Genomic DNA, 16,065 nt, shown 5'->3' with positions numbered 1-16,065 from the left:
TAAAATATCAGCTTCCAATGTGGTCTAGTGGTTAGGATTCCTGGCTTTCACCCAGGCGGCCCGGGTTCGATTCCCGGCATTGGAACAAATTCTTTTACCATCTGACAAGAAATTGAGTTCAATTTCAAGAAGTATATATTAGTCACGTGCAAAGTCAAAAGTAAAAGGCATGCATTTTACGTCATAGGAATAAATTCCTGGCTTTGGAACAATTAATTCATCTCACAAGAAAGTGAGTTCACATCAAGAAGTATACATATGTCATGCGTACAGTCAGAAGTAAAATACATGCATCTAAAGTCCTAGATTTATCTTCATGTACATCCCAGTGTCCACATCTTCCAATAAATACATCAGGTAAGCCAATGTGTCATTGCGCAAGACTATCCCACCCCTTACACAACAGTTGTTGAAACACACCACCAGACGTTTCCCTCGGCAAGGGCACATAACTTCCACCACATCAGTCACATCTTAAAGTGAGCCCCTTCTCGTCAGTTCCGTCTCTGTGGCGCAATCGGTTAGCGCGTTCGGCTGTTAACCGAAAGGTTGGTGGTTCAAGCCCACCCAGGGACGCACTTGCTTTTTGTAAACATCAGTACTTGATATTTCGCTCTTTTGGATTTTACAGATGTTTGTAGTTGACGCAATACATGCTACAATACGATATATCAGTTTAAACAAGTCTCTAACACACTTGATATATATGTATTCATTAATGTCAGGTCGTCATTCTCTTGCACTAGAACTCTGTGCACAAAGACGGCAGGAATACAGCCAGCATTCAGTCCTTTAACATTGCCTGTAAAATATCAGCTTCCAATGTGGTCTAGTGGTTAGGATTCCTGGCTTTCACCCAGGCGGCCCGGGTTCGATTCCCGGCATTGGAACAAATTCTTTTACCATCTGACAAGAAACTGAGTTCAATTTCAAGAAGTATATATTAGTCACGTGCAAAGTCAAAAGTAAAAGGCATGCAGTTTACGTCATTGGAACAAATTCCTGGCTTTGGAACAATTAATTCATCTCACAAGAAAGTGAGTTCACATCACGAAGTATACATATGTCATGCGTACAGTCAGAAGTAAAATACATGCATCTAAAGTCCTAGATTTATCTTCATGTACATCCCAGTGTCCACATCTTCCAATAAATACATCAGGTAAGCCAATGTGTCATTGCGCAAGACTATCCCACCCCTTACACAACAGTTGTTGAAACACACCACCAGACGTTTCCCTCGGCAAGGGCACATAACTTCCACCACATCAGTCACATCTTAAAGTGAGCCCCATCTCGTCAGTTCCGTCTCTGTGGCGCAATCGGTTAGCGCGTTCGGCTGTTAACCGAAAGGTTGGTGGTTCAAGCCCACCCAGGGACGCACTTGCTTTTTGTAAACATCAGTACTTGATATTTCGCTCTTTTGGATTTTATAGATGTTTGTAGTTGACGCAAATACATGCTACAATACGATATATCAGTTTAAACAAGTCTCTAACACACTTGATATACATGTATTCATTAATGTCAGATCGCCATTCTCATGCACAAGAACTCTGTGCACAAAGACGGCAGGAATACAGCCAGCATTCAGTCCTTCAACATTGCCTGTAAAATATCAGCTTCCAATGTGGTCTAGTGGTTAGGATTCCTGGCTTTCACCCAGGCGGCCCGGGTTCGATTCCCGGCATTGGAACAAATTCTTTTACCATCTGACAAGAAATTGAGTTCAATTTCAAGAAGTATATATTAGTCACGTGCAAAGTCAAAAGTAAAAGGGATGCATTTTACGTCATAGGAATAAATTCCTGGCTTTGGAACAATTAATTCATCTCACAAGAAAGTGAGTTCACATCAAGAAGTATACATATGTCATGCGTACAGTCAGAAGTAAAATACATGCATCTAAAGTCCTAGATTTATCTTCATGTACATCCCAATGTCCACATCTTCCAATAAATACATCAGGTAAGCCAATGTGTCATTGTGCAAGACCATCCCACCCTTTACACAACAGTTGTTGAAACACACCACGAGAGCAAGGGCACATAGCTTCCACCACATCAGTCACATCTTAAAGTGAGCCCCATCTCGTCAGTTCCGTCTCTGTGGCGCAATCGGTTAGCGCGTTCGGCTGTTAACCGAAAGGTTGGTGGTTCAAGCCCACCCAGGGACGCACTTGCTTTTTGTAAACATCAGTACTTGATATTTCGCTCTTTTGGATTTTATAGATGTTTGTAGTTGACGCAAATACATGCTACAATACGATATATCAGTTTAAACAAGTCTCTAACACACTTGATATACATGTATTCATTAATGTCAGATCGCCATTCTCATGCACAAGAACTCTGTGCACAAAGACGGCAGGAATACAGCCAGCATTCAGTCCTTCAACATTGCCTGTAAAATATCAGCTTCCAATGTGGTCTAGTGGTTAGGATTCCTGGCTTTCACCCAGGCGGCCCGGGTTCGATTCCCGGCATTGGAACAAATTCTTTTACCATCTGACAAGAAATTGAGTTCAATTTCAAGAAGTATATATTAGTCACGTGCAAAGTCAAAAGTAAAAGGGATGCATTTTACGTCATAGGAATAAATTCCTGGCTTTGGAACAATTAATTCATCTCACAAGAAAGTGAGTTCACATCAAGAAGTATACATATGTCATGCGTACAGTCAGAAGTAAAATACATGCATCTAAAGTCCTAGATTTATCTTCATGTACATCCCAATGTCCACATCTTCCAATAAATACATCAGGTAAGCCAATGTGTCATTGTGCAAGACCATCCCACCCTTTACACAACAGTTGTTGAAACACACCACGAGAGCAAGGGCACATAGCTTCCACCACATCAGTCACATCTTAAAGTGAGCCCCATCTCGTCAGTTCCGTCTCTGTGGCGCAATCGGTTAGCGCGTTCGGCTGTTAACCGAAAGGTTGGTGGTTCAAGCCCACCCAGGGACGCACTTGCTTTTTGTAAACATCAGTACTTGATATTTCTCTTTTTTGGATTTTACAGATGTTTGTAGTTGACGCAAATACATGCTACAATACGATATATCAGTTTAAACAAGTCTCTAACACACTTGATATACATGTATTCATTAATGTCAGGTCGTCATTCTCATGCACAAGAACTCAATGCACAAAGACGGCATGAAAACAGCCAGCATTCAGTCCTTCAACATTGCCTGTAAAATATCAGCTTCCAATGTGGTCTAGTGGTTAGGATTCCTGGCTTTCACCCAGGCGGCCCGGGTTCGATTCCCGGCATTGGAACAAATTCTTTTACCATCTGACAAGAAATTGAGTTCAATTTCAAGAAGTATATATTAGTCACGTGCAAAGTCAAAAGTAAAAGGCATGCAGTTTACGTCATAGGAACAAATTCCTGGCTTTGGAACAATTAATTCATCTCACAAGAAAGTGAGTTCACATCAAGAAGTATACATATGTCATGCGTACAGTCAGAAGTAAAATACATGCATCTAAAGTCCTAGATTTATCTTCATGTACATCCCAGTGTCCACATCTTCCAATAAATACATCAGGTAAGCCAATGTGTCATTGCGCAAGACTATCCCACCCCTTACACAACAGTTGTTGAAACACACCACCAGACGTTTCCCTCGGCAAGGGCACATAACTTCCACCACATCAGTCACATCTTAAAGTGAGCCCCTTCTCGTCAGTTCCGTCTCTGTGGCGCAATCGGTTAGCGCGTTCGGCTGTTAACCGAAAGGTTGGTGGTTCAAGCCCACCCAGGGACGCACTTGCTTTTTGTAAACATCAGTACTTGATATTTCGCTCTTTTGGATTTTACAGATGTTTGTAGTTGACGCAAATACATGCTACAATACGATATATCAGTTTAAACAAGTCTCTAACACACTTGATATACATGTATTCATTAATGTCAGGTCGTCATTCTCATGCACAAGAACTCAATGCACAAAGACGGCATGAAAACAGCCAGCATTCAGTCCTTCAACATTGCCTGTAAAATATCAGCTTCCAATGTGGTCTAGTGGTTAGGATTCCTGGCTTTCACCCAGGCGGCCCGGGTTCGATTCCCGGCATTGGAACAAATTCTTTTACCATCTGACAAGAAATTGAGTTCAATTTCAAGAAGTATATATTAGTCACGTGCAAAGTCAAAAGTAAAAGGCATGCAGTTTACGTCATAGGAACAAATTCCTGGCTTTGGAACAATTAATTCATCTCACAAGAAAGTGAGTTCACATCAAGAAGTATACATATGTCATGCGTACAGTCAGAAGTAAAATACATGCATCTAAAGTCCTAGATTTATCTTCATGTACATCCCAGTGTCCACATCTTCCAATAAATACATCAGGTAAGCCAATGTGTCATTGCGCAAGACTATCCCACCCCTTACACAACAGTTGTTGAAACACACCACCAGACGTTTCCCTCGGCAAGGGCACATAACTTCCACCACATCAGTCACATCTTAAAGTGAGCCCCTTCTCGTCAGTTCCGTCTCTGTGGCGCAATCGGTTAGCGCGTTCGGCTGTTAACCGAAAGGTTGGTGGTTCAAGCCCACCCAGGGACGCACTTGCTTTTTGTAAACATCAGTACTTGATATTTCGCTCTTTTGGATTTTACAGATGTTTGTAGTTGACGCAAATACATGCTACAATACGATATATCAGTTTAAACAAGTCTCTAACACACTTGATATATATGTATTCATTAATGTCAGGTCGTCATTCTCTTGCACTAGAACTCTGTGCACAAAGACGGCAGGAATACAGCCAGCATTCAGTCCTTCAACATTGCCTGTAAAATATCAGCTTCCAATGTGGTCTAGTGGTTAGGATTCCTGGCTTTCACCCAGGCGGCCCGGGTTCGATTCCCGGCATTGGAACAAATTCTTTTACCATCTGACAAGAAACTGAGTTCAATTTCAAGAAGTATATATTAGTCACGTGCAAAGTCAAAAGTAAAAGGCATGCAGTTTACGTCATTGGAACAAATTCCTGGCTTTGGAACAATTAATTCATCTCACAAGAAAGTGAGTTCACATCAAGAAGTATACATATGTCATGCGTACAGTCAGAAGTAAAATACATGCATCTAAAGTCCTAGATTTATCTTCATGTACATCCCAGTGTCCACATCTTCCAATACATACATCAGGTAAGCCAATGTGTCATTGTGCAAGACTATCCCACCCCTTACACAACAGTTGTTGAAACACACCACCAGACGTTTCCCTCGGCAAGGGCACATAACTTCCACCACATCAGTCACATCTTAAAGTGAGCCCCATCTCGTCAGTTCCGTCTCTGTGGCGCAATCGGTTAGCGCGTTCGGCTGTTAACCGAAAGGTTGGTGGTTCAAGCCCACCCAGGGACGCACTTGCTTTTTGTAAACATCAGTACTTGATATTTCGCTCTTTTGGATTTTACAGATGTTTGTAGTTGACGCAAATACATGCTACAATACGATATATCAGTTTAAACAAGTCTCTAACACACTTGATATACATGTATTCATTAATGTCAGATCGTCATTCTCATGCACAAGAACTCTGTGCACAAAGACGGCAGGAATACAGCCAGCATTCAGTCCTTCAACATTGCCTGTAAAATATCAGCTTCCAATGTGGTCTAGTGGTTAGGATTCCTGGCTTTCACCCAGGCGGCCCGGGTTCGATTCCCGGCATTGGAACAAATTCTTTTACCATCTGACAAGAAATTGAGTTCAATTTCAAGAAGTATATATTAGTCACGTGCAAAGTCAAAAGTAAAAGGCATGCAGTTTACGTCATTGGAACAAATTCCTGGCTTTGGAACAATTAATTCATCTCACAAGAAAGTGAGTTCACATCAAGAAGTATACATATGTCATGCGTACAGTCAGAAGTAAAATACATGCATCTAAAGTCCTAGATTTATCTTCATGTACATCCCAGTGTCCACATCTTCCAATAAATACATCAGGTAAGCCAATGTGTCATTGCGCAAGACTATCCCACCCCTTACACAACAGTTGTTGAAACACACCACCAGACGTTTCCCTCGGCAAGGGCACATAACTTCCACCACATCAGTCACATCTTAAAGTGAGCCCCATCTCGTCAGTTCCGTCTCTGTGGCGCAATCGGTTAACGCGTTCGGCTGTTAACCGAAAGGTTGGTGGTTCAAGCCCACCCAGGGACGCACTTGCTTTTTGTAAACATCAGTACTTGATATTTCGCTCTTTTGGATTTTACAGATGTTTGTAGTTGACGCAAATACATGCTACAATACGATATATCAGTTTAAACAAGTCTCTAACACACTTGATATACATGTATTCATTGATGTCAGGTCGTCATTCTCATGCACAAGAACTCTGTGCACAAAGACGGCAGGAATACAGCCAGCATTCAGTCCTTCAACATTGCCTGTAAAATATCAGCTTCCAATGTGGTCTAGTGGTTAGGATTCCTGGCTTTCACCCAGGCGGCCCGGGTTCGATTCCCGGCATTGGAACAAATTTTTTTACCATCTGACAAGAAATTGAGTTCAATTTCAAGAAGTATATATTAGTCACGTGCAAAGTCAAAAGTAAAAGGCATGCATTTTACGTCATAGGAATAAATTCCTGGCTTTGGAACAATTAATTCATCTCACAAGAAAGTGAGTTCACATCAAGAAGTATACATATGTCATGCGTACAGTCAGAAGTAAAATACATGCATCTAAAGTCCTAGATTTATCTTCATGTACATCCCAGTGTCCACATCTTCCAATAAATACATCAGGTAAGCCAATGTGTCATTGCGCAAGACTATCCCACCCCTTACACAACAGTTGTTGAAACACACCACCAGACGTTTCCCTCGGCAAGGGCACATAACTTCCACCACATCAGTCACATCTTAAAGTGAGCCCCATCTCGTCAGTTCCGTCTCTGTGGCGCAATCGGTTAGCGCGTTCGGCTGTTAACCGAAAGGTTGGTGGTTCAAGCCCACCCAGGGACGCACTTGCTTTTTGTAAACATCAGTACTTGATATTTCGCTCTTTTGGATTTTACAGATGTTTGTAGTTGACGCAAATACATGCTACAATACGATATATCAGTTTAAACAAGTCTCTAACACACTTGATATATATGTATTCATTAATGTCAGGTCGTCATTCTCTTGCACTAGAACTCTGTGCACAAAGACGGCAGGAATACAGCCAGCATTCAGTCCTTTAACATTGCCTGTAAAATATCAGCTTCCAATGTGGTCTAGTGGTTAGGATTCCTGGCTTTCACCCAGGCGGCCCGGGTTCGATTCCCGGCATTGGAACAAATTCTTTTACCATCTGACAAGAAACTGAGTTCAATTTCAAGAAGTATATATTAGTCACGTGCAAAGTCAAAAGTAAAAGGCATGCAGTTTACGTCATTGGAACAAATTCCTGGCTTTGGAACAATTAATTCATCTCACAAGAAAGTGAGTTCACATCAAGAAGTATACATATGTCATGCGTACAGTCAGAAGTAAAATACATGCATCTAAAGTCCTAGATTTATCTTCATGTACATCCCAGTGTCCACATCTTCCAATACATACATCAGGTAAGCCAATGTGTCATTGTGCAAGACTATCCCACCCCTTACACAACAGTTGTTGAAACACACCACCAGACGTTTCCCTCGGCAAGGGCACATAACTTCCACCACATCAGTCACATCTTAAAGTGAGCCCCATCTCGTCAGTTCCGTCTCTGTGGCGCAATCGGTTAGCGCGTTCGGCTGTTAACCGAAAGGTTGGTGGTTCAAGCCCACCCAGGGACGCACTTGCTTTTTGTAAACATCAGTACTTGATATTTCGCTCTTTTGGATTTTACAGATGTTTGTAGTTGACGCAAATACATGCTACAATACGATATATCAGTTTAAACAAGTCTCTAACACACTTGATATACATGTATTCATTAATGTCAGATCGTCATTCTCATGCACAAGAACTCTGTGCACAAAGACGGCAGGAATACAGCCAGCATTCAGTCCTTCAACATTGCCTGTAAAATATCAGCTTCCAATGTGGTCTAGTGGTTAGGATTCCTGGCTTTCACCCAGGCGGCCCGGGTTCGATTCCCGGCATTGGAACAAATTCTTTTACCATCTGACAAGAAATTGAGTTCAATTTCAAGAAGTATATATTAGTCACGTGCAAAGTCAAAAGTAAAAGGCATGCATTTTACGTCATAGGAATAAATTCCTGGCTTTGGAACAATTAATTCATCTCACAAGAAAGTGAGTTCACATCAAGAAGTATACATATGTCATGCGTACAGTCAGAAGTAAAATACATGCATCTAAAGTCCTAGATTTATCTTCATGTACATCCCAGTGTCCACATCTTCCAATAAATACATCAGGTAAGCCAATGTGTCATTGCGCAAGACTATCCCACCCCTTACACAACAGTTGTTGAAACACACCACCAGACGTTTCCCTCGGCAAGGGCACATAACTTCCACCACATCAGTCACATCTTAAAGTGAGCCCCATCTCGTCAGTTCCGTCTCTGTGGCGCAATCGGTTAACGCGTTCGGCTGTTAACCGAAAGGTTGGTGGTTCAAGCCCACCCAGGGACGCACTTGCTTTTTGTAAACATCAGTACTTGATATTTCGCTCTTTTGGATTTTACAGATGTTTGTAGTTGACGCAAATACATGCTACAATACGATATATCAGTTTAAACAAGTCTCTAACACACTTGATATACATGTATTCATTGATGTCAGGTCGTCATTCTCATGCACAAGAACTCTGTGCACAAAGACGGCAGGAATACAGCCAGCATTCAGTCCTTCAACATTGCCTGTAAAATATCAGCTTCCAATGTGGTCTAGTGGTTAGGATTCCTGGCTTTCACCCAGGCGGCCCGGGTTCGATTCCCGGCATTGGAACAAATTTTTTTACCATCTGACAAGAAATTGAGTTCAATTTCAAGAAGTATATATTAGTCACGTGCAAAGTCAAAAGTAAAAGGCATGCAGTTTACGTCATAGGAATAAATTCCTGGCTTTGGAACAATTAATTCATCTCACAAGAAAGTGAGTTCACATCAAGAAGTATACATATGTCATGCGTACAGTCAGAAGTAAAATACATGCATCTAAAGTCCTAGATTTATCTTCATGTACATCCCAGTGTCCACATCTTCCAATAAATACATCAGGTAAGCCAATGTGTCATTGCGCAAGACTATCCCACCCCTTACACAACAGTTGTTGAAACACACCACCAGACGTTTCCCTCGGCAAGGGCACATAACTTCCACCACATCAGTCACATCTTAAAGTGAGCCCCTTCTCGTCAGTTCCGTCTCTGTGGCGCAATCGGTTAGCGCGTTCGGCTGTTAACCGAAAGGTTGGTGGTTCAAGCCCACCCAGGGACGCACTTGCTTTTTGTAAACATCAGTACTTGATATTTCGCTCTTTTGGATTTTACAGATGTTTGTAGTTGACGCAAATGCATGCTACAATACGATATATCAGTTTAAACAAGTCTCTAACACACTTGATATACATGTATTCATTAATGTCAGGTCGTCATTCTCATGCACAAGAACTCTGTGCACAAAGACGGCAGGAATACAGCCAGCATTCAGTCCTTCAACATTGCCTGTAAAATATCAGCTTCCAATGTGGTCTAGTGGTTAGGATTCCTGGCTTTCACCCAGGCGGCCCGGGTTCGATTCCCGGCATTGGAACAAATTCTTTTACCATCTGACAAGAAATTGAGTTCAATTTCAAGAAGTATATATTAGTCACGTGCAAAGTCAAAAGTAAAAGGCATGCATTTTACGTCATAGGAATAAATTCCTGGCTTTGGAACAATTAATTCATCTCACAAGAAAGTGAGTTCACATCAAGAAGTATACATATGTCATGCGTACAGTCAGAAGTAAAATACATGCATCTAAAGTCCTAGATTTATCTTCATGTACATCCCAGTGTCCACATCTTCCAATAAATACATCAGGTAAGCCAATGTGTCATTGTGCAAGACCATCCCACCCCTTACACAACAGTTGTTGAAACACACCACGAGAGCAAGGGCACATAGCTTCCACCACATCAGTCACATCTTAAAGTGAGCCCCATCTCGTCAGTTCCGACTCTGAGGCGCAATCGGTTAGCGCGTTCGGCTGTTAACCGAAAGGTTGGTGGTTCAAGCCCACCCAGGGACGCACTTGCTTTTTGTAAACATCAGTACTTGATATTTCGCTCTTTTGGATTTTACAGATGTTTGTAGTTGACGCAAATACATGCTACAATACGATATATCAGTTTAAACAAGTCTCTAACACACTTGATATACATGTATTCATTAATGTCAGGTCGTCATTCTCATGCACAAGAACTCTGTGCACAAAGACGGCAGGAATACAGCCAGCATTCAGTCCTTTAACATTGCCTGTAAAATATCAGCTTCCAATGTGGTCTAGTGGTTAGGATTCCTGGCTTTCACCCAGGCGGCCCGGGTTCGATTCCCGGCATTGGAACAAATTCTTTTACCATCTGACAAGAAACTGAGTTCAATTTCAAGAAGTATATATTAGTCACGTGCAAAGTCAAAAGTAAAAGGCATGCAGTTTACGTCATTGGAACAAATTCCTGGCTTTGGAACAATTAATTCATCTCACAAGAAAGTGAGTTCACATCAAGAAGTATACATATGTCATGCGTACAGTCAGAAGTAAAATACATGCATCTAAAGTCCTAGATTTATCTTCATGTACATCCCAGTGTCCACATCTTCCAATACATACATCAGGTAAGCCAATGTGTCATTGTGCAAGACTATCCCACCCCTTACACAACAGTTGTTGAAACACACCACCAGACGTTTCCCTCGGCAAGGGCACATAACTTCCACCACATCAGTCACATCTTAAAGTGAGCCCCATCTCGTCAGTTCCGTCTCTGTGGCGCAATCGGTTAGCGCGTTCGGCTGTTAACCGAAAGGTTGGTGGTTCAAGCCCACCCAGGGACGCACTTGCTTTTTGTAAACATCAGTACTTGATATTTCGCTCTTTTGGATTTTACAGATGTTTGTAGTTGACGCAAATACATGCTACAATACGATATATCAGTTTAAACAAGTCTCTAACACACTTGATATACATGTATTCATTGATGTCAGGTCGTCATTCTCATGCACAAGAACTCTGTGCACAAAGACGGCAGGAATACAGCCAGCATTCAGTCCTTCAACATTGCCTGTAAAATATCAGCTTCCAATGTGGTCTAGTGGTTAGGATTCCTGGCTTTCACCCAGGCGGCCCGGGTTCGATTCCCGGCATTGGAACAAATTTTTTTACCATCTGACAAGAAATTGAGTTCAATTTCAAGAAGTATATATTAGTCACGTGCAAAGTCAAAAGTAAAAGGCATGCAGTTTACGTCATAGGAATAAATTCCTGGCTTTGGAACAATTAATTCATCTCACAAGAAAGTGAGTTCACATCAAGAAGTATACATATGTCATGCGTACAGTCAGAAGTAAAATACATGCATCTAAAGTCCTAGATTTATCTTCATGTACATCCCAGTGTCCACATCTTCCAATAAATACATCAGGTAAGCCAATGTGTCATTGCGCAAGACTATCCCACCCCTTACACAACAGTTGTTGAAACACACCACCAGACGTTTCCCTCGGCAAGGGCACATAACTTCCACCACATCAGTCACATCTTAAAGTGAGCCCCTTCTCGTCAGTTCCGTCTCTGTGGCGCAATCGGTTAGCGCGTTCGGCTGTTAACCGAAAGGTTGGTGGTTCAAGCCCACCCAGGGACGCACTTGCTTTTTGTAAACATCAGTACTTGATATTTCGCTCTTTTGGATTTTACAGATGTTTGTAGTTGACGCAAATGCATGCTACAATACGATATATCAGTTTAAACAAGTCTCTAACACACTTGATATACATGTATTCATTAATGTCAGGTCGTCATTCTCATGCACAAGAACTCTGTGCACAAAGACGGCAGGAATACAGCCAGCATTCAGTCCTTCAACATTGCCTGTAAAATATCAGCTTCCAATGTGGTCTAGTGGTTAGGATTCCTGGCTTTCACCCAGGCGGCCCGGGTTCGATTCCCGGCATTGGAACAAATTCTTTTACCATCTGACAAGAAATTGAGTTCAATTTCAAGAAGTATATATTAGTCACGTGCAAAGTCAAAAGTAAAAGGCATGCATTTTACGTCATAGGAATAAATTCCTGGCTTTGGAACAATTAATTCATCTCACAAGAAAGTGAGTTCACATCAAGAAGTATACATATGTCATGCGTACAGTCAGAAGTAAAATACATGCATCTAAAGTCCTAGATTTATCTTCATGTACATCCCAGTGTCCACATCTTCCAATAAATACATCAGGTAAGCCAATGTGTCATTGTGCAAGACCATCCCACCCCTTACACAACAGTTGTTGAAACACACCACGAGAGCAAGGGCACATAGCTTCCACCACATCAGTCACATCTTAAAGTGAGCCCCATCTCGTCAGTTCCGACTCTGAGGCGCAATCGGTTAGCGCGTTCGGCTGTTAACCGAAAGGTTGGTGGTTCAAGCCCACCCAGGGACGCACTTGCTTTTTGTAAACATCAGTACTTGATATTTCGCTCTTTTGGATTTTACAGATGTTTGTAGTTGACGCAAATACATGCTACAATACGATATATCAGTTTAAACAAGTCTCTAACACACTTGATATACATGTATTCATTAATGTCAGGTCGTCATTCTCATGCACAAGAACTCTGTGCACAAAGACGGCAGGAATACAGCCAGCATTCAGTCCTTTAACATTGCCTGTAAAATATCAGCTTCCAATGTGGTCTAGTGGTTAGGATTCCTGGCTTTCACCCAGGCGGCCCGGGTTCGATTCCCGGCATTGGAACAAATTCTTTTACCATCTGACAAGAAACTGAGTTCAATTTCAAGAAGTATATATTAGTCACGTGCAAAGTCAAAAGTAAAAGGCATGCAGTTTACGTCATTGGAACAAATTCCTGGCTTTGGAACAATTAATTCATCTCACAAGAAAGTGAGTTCACATCAAGAAGTATACATATGTCATGCGTACAGTCAGAAGTAAAATACATGCATCTAAAGTCCTAGATTTATCTTCATGTACATCCCAGTGTCCACATCTTCCAATACATACATCAGGTAAGCCAATGTGTCATTGTGCAAGACTATCCCACCCCTTACACAACAGTTGTTGAAACACACCACCAGACGTTTCCCTCGGCAAGGGCACATAACTTCCACCACATCAGTCACATCTTAAAGTGAGCCCCATCTCGTCAGTTCCGTCTCTGTGGCGCAATCGGTTAGCGCGTTCGGCTGTTAACCGAAAGGTTGGTGGTTCAAGCCCACCCAGGGACGCACTTGCTTTTTGTAAACATCAGTACTTGATATTTCGCTCTTTTGGATTTTACAGATGTTTGTAGTTGACGCAAATACATGCTACAATACGATATATCAGTTTAAACAAGTCTCTAACACACTTGATATACATGTATTCATTAATGTCAGATCGTCATTCTCATGCACAAGAACTCTGTGCACAAAGACGGCAGGAATACAGCCAGCATTCAGTCCTTCAACATTGCCTGTAAAATATCAGCTTCCAATGTGGTCTAGTGGTTAGGATTCCTGGCTTTCACCCAGGCGGCCCGGGTTCGATTCCCGGCATTGGAACAAATTCTTTTACCATCTGACAAGAAATTGAGTTCAATTTCAAGAAGTATATATTAGTCACGTGCAAAGTCAAAAGTAAAAGGCATGCATATTACGTCATAGGAATAAATTCCTGGCTTTGGAACAATTAATTCATCTCACAAGAAAGTGAGTTCACATCAAGAAGTATACATATGTCATGCGTACAGTCAGAAGTAAAATACATGCATCTAAAGTCCTAGATTTATCTTTATGTACATCCCAGTGTCCACATCTTCCAATAAATACATCAGGTAAGCCAATGTGTCATTGCGCAAGACTATCCCACCCCTTACACAACAGTTGTTGAAACACACCACCAGACGTTTCCCTCGGCAAGGGCACATAACTTCCACCACATCAGTCACATCTTAAAGTGAGCCCCATCTCGTCAGTTCCGTCTCTGTGGCGCAATCGGTTAACGCGTTCGGCTGTTAACCGAAAGGTTGGTGGTTCAAGCCCACCCAGGGACGCACTTGCTTTTTGTAAACATCAGTACTTGATATTTCGCTCTTTTGGATTTTACAGATGTTTGTAGTTGACGCAAATACATGCTACAATACGATATATCAGTTTAAACAAGTCTCTAACACACTTGATATACATGTATTCATTGATGTCAGGTCGTCATTCTCATGCACAAGAACTCTGTGCACAAAGACGGCAGGAATACAGCCAGCATTCAGTCCTTCAACATTGCCTGTAAAATATCAGCTTCCAATGTGGTCTAGTGGTTAGGATTCCTGGCTTTCACCCAGGCGGCCCGGGTTCGATTCCCGGCATTGGAACAAATTCTTTTACCATCTGACAAGAAACTGAGTTCAATTTCAAGAAGTATATATTAGTCACGTGCAAAGTCAAAAGTAAAAGGCATGCAGTTTACGTCATTGGAACAAATTCCTGGCTTTGGAACAATTAATTCATCTCACAAGAAAGTGAGTTCACATCAAGAAGTATACATATGTCATGCGTACAGTCAGAAGTAAAATACATGCATCTAAAGTCCTAGATTTATCTTCATGTACATCCCAGTGTCCACATCTTCCAATACATACATCAGGTAAGCCAATGTGTCATTGTGCAAGACTATCCCACCCCTTACACAACAGTTGTTGAAACACACCACCAGACGTTTCCCTCGGCAAGGGCACATAACTTCCACCACATCAGTCACATCTTAAAGTGAGCCCCATCTCGTCAGTTCCGTCTCTGTGGCGCAATCGGTTAGCGCGTTCGGCTGTTAACCGAAAGGTTGGTGGTTCAAGCCCACCCAGGGACGCACTTGCTTTTTGTAAACATCAGTACTTGATATTTCGCTCTTTTGGATTTTACAGATGTTTGTAGTTGACGCAAATACATGCTACAATACGATATATCAGTTTAAACAAGTCTCTAACACACTTGATATACATGTATTCATTAATGTCAGATCGTCATTCTCATGCACAAGAACTCTGTGCACAAAGACGGCAGGAATACAGCCAGCATTCAGTCCTTCAACATTGCCTGTAAAATATCAGCTTCCAATGTGGTCTAGTGGTTAGGATTCCTGGCTTTCACCCAGGCGGCCCGGGTTCGATTCCCGGCATTGGAACAAATTCTTTTACCATCTGACAAGAAATTGAGTTCAATTTCAAGAAGTATATATTAGTCACGTGCAAAGTCAAAAGTAAAAGGCATGCATATTACGTCATAGGAATAAATTCCTGGCTTTGGAACAATTAATTCATCTCACAAGAAAGTGAGTTCACATCAAGAAGTATACATATGTCATGCGTACAGTCAGAAGTAAAATACATGCATCTAAAGTCCTAGATTTATCTTCATGTACATCCCAGTGTCCACATCTTCCAATAAATACATCAGGTAAGCCAATGTGTCATTGCGCAAGACTATCCCACCCCTTACACAACAGTTGTTGAAACACACCACCAGACGTTTCCCTCGGCAAGGGCACATAACTTCCACCACATCAGTCACATCTTAAAGTGAGCCCCATCTCGTCAGTTCCGTCTCTGTGGCGCAATCGGTTAACGCGTTCGGCTGTTAACCGAAAGGTTGGTGGTTCAAGCCCACCCAGGGACGCACTTGCTTTTTGTAAACATCAGTACTTGATATTTCGCTCTTTTGGATTTTACAGATGTTTGTAGTTGACGCAAATACATGCTACAATACGATATATCAGTTTAAACAAGTCTCTAACACACTTGATATACATGTATTCATTGATGTCAGGTCGTCATTCTCATGCACAAGAACTCTGTGCACAAAGACGGCAGGAATACAGCCAGCATTCAGTCCTTCA

At 41.8% G+C, this 16,065-nt stretch overlaps 34 non-coding genes across 34 annotated transcripts; all 34 read left to right on the top strand.

The window, feature by feature from the left end:
* Positions 1 to 13: 13 nt before the first annotated feature.
* Trnae-uuc (transfer RNA glutamic acid (anticodon UUC)) lies at positions 14 to 85 on the top strand. Its single transcript has one exon. It is a non-coding gene; the product is annotated as a tRNA-Glu (tRNA).
* Positions 86 to 502: 417 nt separating this feature from the next.
* Positions 503 to 576, top strand: Trnan-guu (transfer RNA asparagine (anticodon GUU)). The gene has a single exon. It is a non-coding gene; the product is annotated as a tRNA-Asn (tRNA).
* Positions 577 to 818: 242 nt separating this feature from the next.
* Trnae-uuc (transfer RNA glutamic acid (anticodon UUC)) lies at positions 819 to 890 on the top strand. The gene has a single exon. It is a non-coding gene; the product is annotated as a tRNA-Glu (tRNA).
* A 417-nt stretch (positions 891 to 1,307) lies between these two features.
* On the top strand, positions 1,308 to 1,381 carry Trnan-guu (transfer RNA asparagine (anticodon GUU)). The gene has a single exon. It is a non-coding gene; the product is annotated as a tRNA-Asn (tRNA).
* A 243-nt stretch (positions 1,382 to 1,624) lies between these two features.
* Trnae-uuc (transfer RNA glutamic acid (anticodon UUC)) lies at positions 1,625 to 1,696 on the top strand. The gene has a single exon. It is a non-coding gene; the product is annotated as a tRNA-Glu (tRNA).
* Positions 1,697 to 2,102: 406 nt separating this feature from the next.
* Trnan-guu (transfer RNA asparagine (anticodon GUU)) lies at positions 2,103 to 2,176 on the top strand. The gene has a single exon. It is a non-coding gene; the product is annotated as a tRNA-Asn (tRNA).
* Positions 2,177 to 2,419: 243 nt separating this feature from the next.
* On the top strand, positions 2,420 to 2,491 carry Trnae-uuc (transfer RNA glutamic acid (anticodon UUC)). Its single transcript has one exon. It is a non-coding gene; the product is annotated as a tRNA-Glu (tRNA).
* A 406-nt stretch (positions 2,492 to 2,897) lies between these two features.
* Trnan-guu (transfer RNA asparagine (anticodon GUU)) lies at positions 2,898 to 2,971 on the top strand. The gene has a single exon. It is a non-coding gene; the product is annotated as a tRNA-Asn (tRNA).
* A 243-nt stretch (positions 2,972 to 3,214) lies between these two features.
* On the top strand, positions 3,215 to 3,286 carry Trnae-uuc (transfer RNA glutamic acid (anticodon UUC)). Its single transcript has one exon. It is a non-coding gene; the product is annotated as a tRNA-Glu (tRNA).
* Positions 3,287 to 3,703: 417 nt separating this feature from the next.
* Trnan-guu (transfer RNA asparagine (anticodon GUU)) lies at positions 3,704 to 3,777 on the top strand. Its single transcript has one exon. It is a non-coding gene; the product is annotated as a tRNA-Asn (tRNA).
* A 243-nt stretch (positions 3,778 to 4,020) lies between these two features.
* On the top strand, positions 4,021 to 4,092 carry Trnae-uuc (transfer RNA glutamic acid (anticodon UUC)). The gene has a single exon. It is a non-coding gene; the product is annotated as a tRNA-Glu (tRNA).
* A 417-nt stretch (positions 4,093 to 4,509) lies between these two features.
* Positions 4,510 to 4,583, top strand: Trnan-guu (transfer RNA asparagine (anticodon GUU)). The gene has a single exon. It is a non-coding gene; the product is annotated as a tRNA-Asn (tRNA).
* A 243-nt stretch (positions 4,584 to 4,826) lies between these two features.
* Positions 4,827 to 4,898, top strand: Trnae-uuc (transfer RNA glutamic acid (anticodon UUC)). Its single transcript has one exon. It is a non-coding gene; the product is annotated as a tRNA-Glu (tRNA).
* A 417-nt stretch (positions 4,899 to 5,315) lies between these two features.
* On the top strand, positions 5,316 to 5,389 carry Trnan-guu (transfer RNA asparagine (anticodon GUU)). The gene has a single exon. It is a non-coding gene; the product is annotated as a tRNA-Asn (tRNA).
* Positions 5,390 to 5,632: 243 nt separating this feature from the next.
* On the top strand, positions 5,633 to 5,704 carry Trnae-uuc (transfer RNA glutamic acid (anticodon UUC)). The gene has a single exon. It is a non-coding gene; the product is annotated as a tRNA-Glu (tRNA).
* Positions 5,705 to 6,438: 734 nt separating this feature from the next.
* On the top strand, positions 6,439 to 6,510 carry Trnae-uuc (transfer RNA glutamic acid (anticodon UUC)). The gene has a single exon. It is a non-coding gene; the product is annotated as a tRNA-Glu (tRNA).
* A 417-nt stretch (positions 6,511 to 6,927) lies between these two features.
* Trnan-guu (transfer RNA asparagine (anticodon GUU)) lies at positions 6,928 to 7,001 on the top strand. Its single transcript has one exon. It is a non-coding gene; the product is annotated as a tRNA-Asn (tRNA).
* Positions 7,002 to 7,244: 243 nt separating this feature from the next.
* Positions 7,245 to 7,316, top strand: Trnae-uuc (transfer RNA glutamic acid (anticodon UUC)). Its single transcript has one exon. It is a non-coding gene; the product is annotated as a tRNA-Glu (tRNA).
* A 417-nt stretch (positions 7,317 to 7,733) lies between these two features.
* Positions 7,734 to 7,807, top strand: Trnan-guu (transfer RNA asparagine (anticodon GUU)). The gene has a single exon. It is a non-coding gene; the product is annotated as a tRNA-Asn (tRNA).
* A 243-nt stretch (positions 7,808 to 8,050) lies between these two features.
* On the top strand, positions 8,051 to 8,122 carry Trnae-uuc (transfer RNA glutamic acid (anticodon UUC)). Its single transcript has one exon. It is a non-coding gene; the product is annotated as a tRNA-Glu (tRNA).
* Positions 8,123 to 8,856: 734 nt separating this feature from the next.
* Trnae-uuc (transfer RNA glutamic acid (anticodon UUC)) lies at positions 8,857 to 8,928 on the top strand. Its single transcript has one exon. It is a non-coding gene; the product is annotated as a tRNA-Glu (tRNA).
* Positions 8,929 to 9,345: 417 nt separating this feature from the next.
* Positions 9,346 to 9,419, top strand: Trnan-guu (transfer RNA asparagine (anticodon GUU)). The gene has a single exon. It is a non-coding gene; the product is annotated as a tRNA-Asn (tRNA).
* Positions 9,420 to 9,662: 243 nt separating this feature from the next.
* Positions 9,663 to 9,734, top strand: Trnae-uuc (transfer RNA glutamic acid (anticodon UUC)). Its single transcript has one exon. It is a non-coding gene; the product is annotated as a tRNA-Glu (tRNA).
* A 723-nt stretch (positions 9,735 to 10,457) lies between these two features.
* Trnae-uuc (transfer RNA glutamic acid (anticodon UUC)) lies at positions 10,458 to 10,529 on the top strand. The gene has a single exon. It is a non-coding gene; the product is annotated as a tRNA-Glu (tRNA).
* A 417-nt stretch (positions 10,530 to 10,946) lies between these two features.
* On the top strand, positions 10,947 to 11,020 carry Trnan-guu (transfer RNA asparagine (anticodon GUU)). Its single transcript has one exon. It is a non-coding gene; the product is annotated as a tRNA-Asn (tRNA).
* Positions 11,021 to 11,263: 243 nt separating this feature from the next.
* On the top strand, positions 11,264 to 11,335 carry Trnae-uuc (transfer RNA glutamic acid (anticodon UUC)). The gene has a single exon. It is a non-coding gene; the product is annotated as a tRNA-Glu (tRNA).
* A 417-nt stretch (positions 11,336 to 11,752) lies between these two features.
* On the top strand, positions 11,753 to 11,826 carry Trnan-guu (transfer RNA asparagine (anticodon GUU)). The gene has a single exon. It is a non-coding gene; the product is annotated as a tRNA-Asn (tRNA).
* A 243-nt stretch (positions 11,827 to 12,069) lies between these two features.
* Positions 12,070 to 12,141, top strand: Trnae-uuc (transfer RNA glutamic acid (anticodon UUC)). The gene has a single exon. It is a non-coding gene; the product is annotated as a tRNA-Glu (tRNA).
* Positions 12,142 to 12,864: 723 nt separating this feature from the next.
* Positions 12,865 to 12,936, top strand: Trnae-uuc (transfer RNA glutamic acid (anticodon UUC)). The gene has a single exon. It is a non-coding gene; the product is annotated as a tRNA-Glu (tRNA).
* A 417-nt stretch (positions 12,937 to 13,353) lies between these two features.
* Trnan-guu (transfer RNA asparagine (anticodon GUU)) lies at positions 13,354 to 13,427 on the top strand. The gene has a single exon. It is a non-coding gene; the product is annotated as a tRNA-Asn (tRNA).
* A 243-nt stretch (positions 13,428 to 13,670) lies between these two features.
* Positions 13,671 to 13,742, top strand: Trnae-uuc (transfer RNA glutamic acid (anticodon UUC)). The gene has a single exon. It is a non-coding gene; the product is annotated as a tRNA-Glu (tRNA).
* Positions 13,743 to 14,476: 734 nt separating this feature from the next.
* Trnae-uuc (transfer RNA glutamic acid (anticodon UUC)) lies at positions 14,477 to 14,548 on the top strand. Its single transcript has one exon. It is a non-coding gene; the product is annotated as a tRNA-Glu (tRNA).
* Positions 14,549 to 14,965: 417 nt separating this feature from the next.
* Trnan-guu (transfer RNA asparagine (anticodon GUU)) lies at positions 14,966 to 15,039 on the top strand. The gene has a single exon. It is a non-coding gene; the product is annotated as a tRNA-Asn (tRNA).
* Positions 15,040 to 15,282: 243 nt separating this feature from the next.
* Trnae-uuc (transfer RNA glutamic acid (anticodon UUC)) lies at positions 15,283 to 15,354 on the top strand. Its single transcript has one exon. It is a non-coding gene; the product is annotated as a tRNA-Glu (tRNA).
* The last annotated feature ends 711 nt before the right edge of the window (positions 15,355 to 16,065 follow it).

Source organism: Haliotis asinina, chromosome 3, assembly GCF_037392515.1.
Source record: "Haliotis asinina isolate JCU_RB_2024 chromosome 3, JCU_Hal_asi_v2, whole genome shotgun sequence".
NCBI classification, from domain to species: Eukaryota; Metazoa; Mollusca; class Gastropoda; order Lepetellida; family Haliotidae; genus Haliotis; species Haliotis asinina.
Note: the sequence above shows the minus strand (reverse complement) of the source record. Positions and strands in the feature narration are given on the sequence as shown.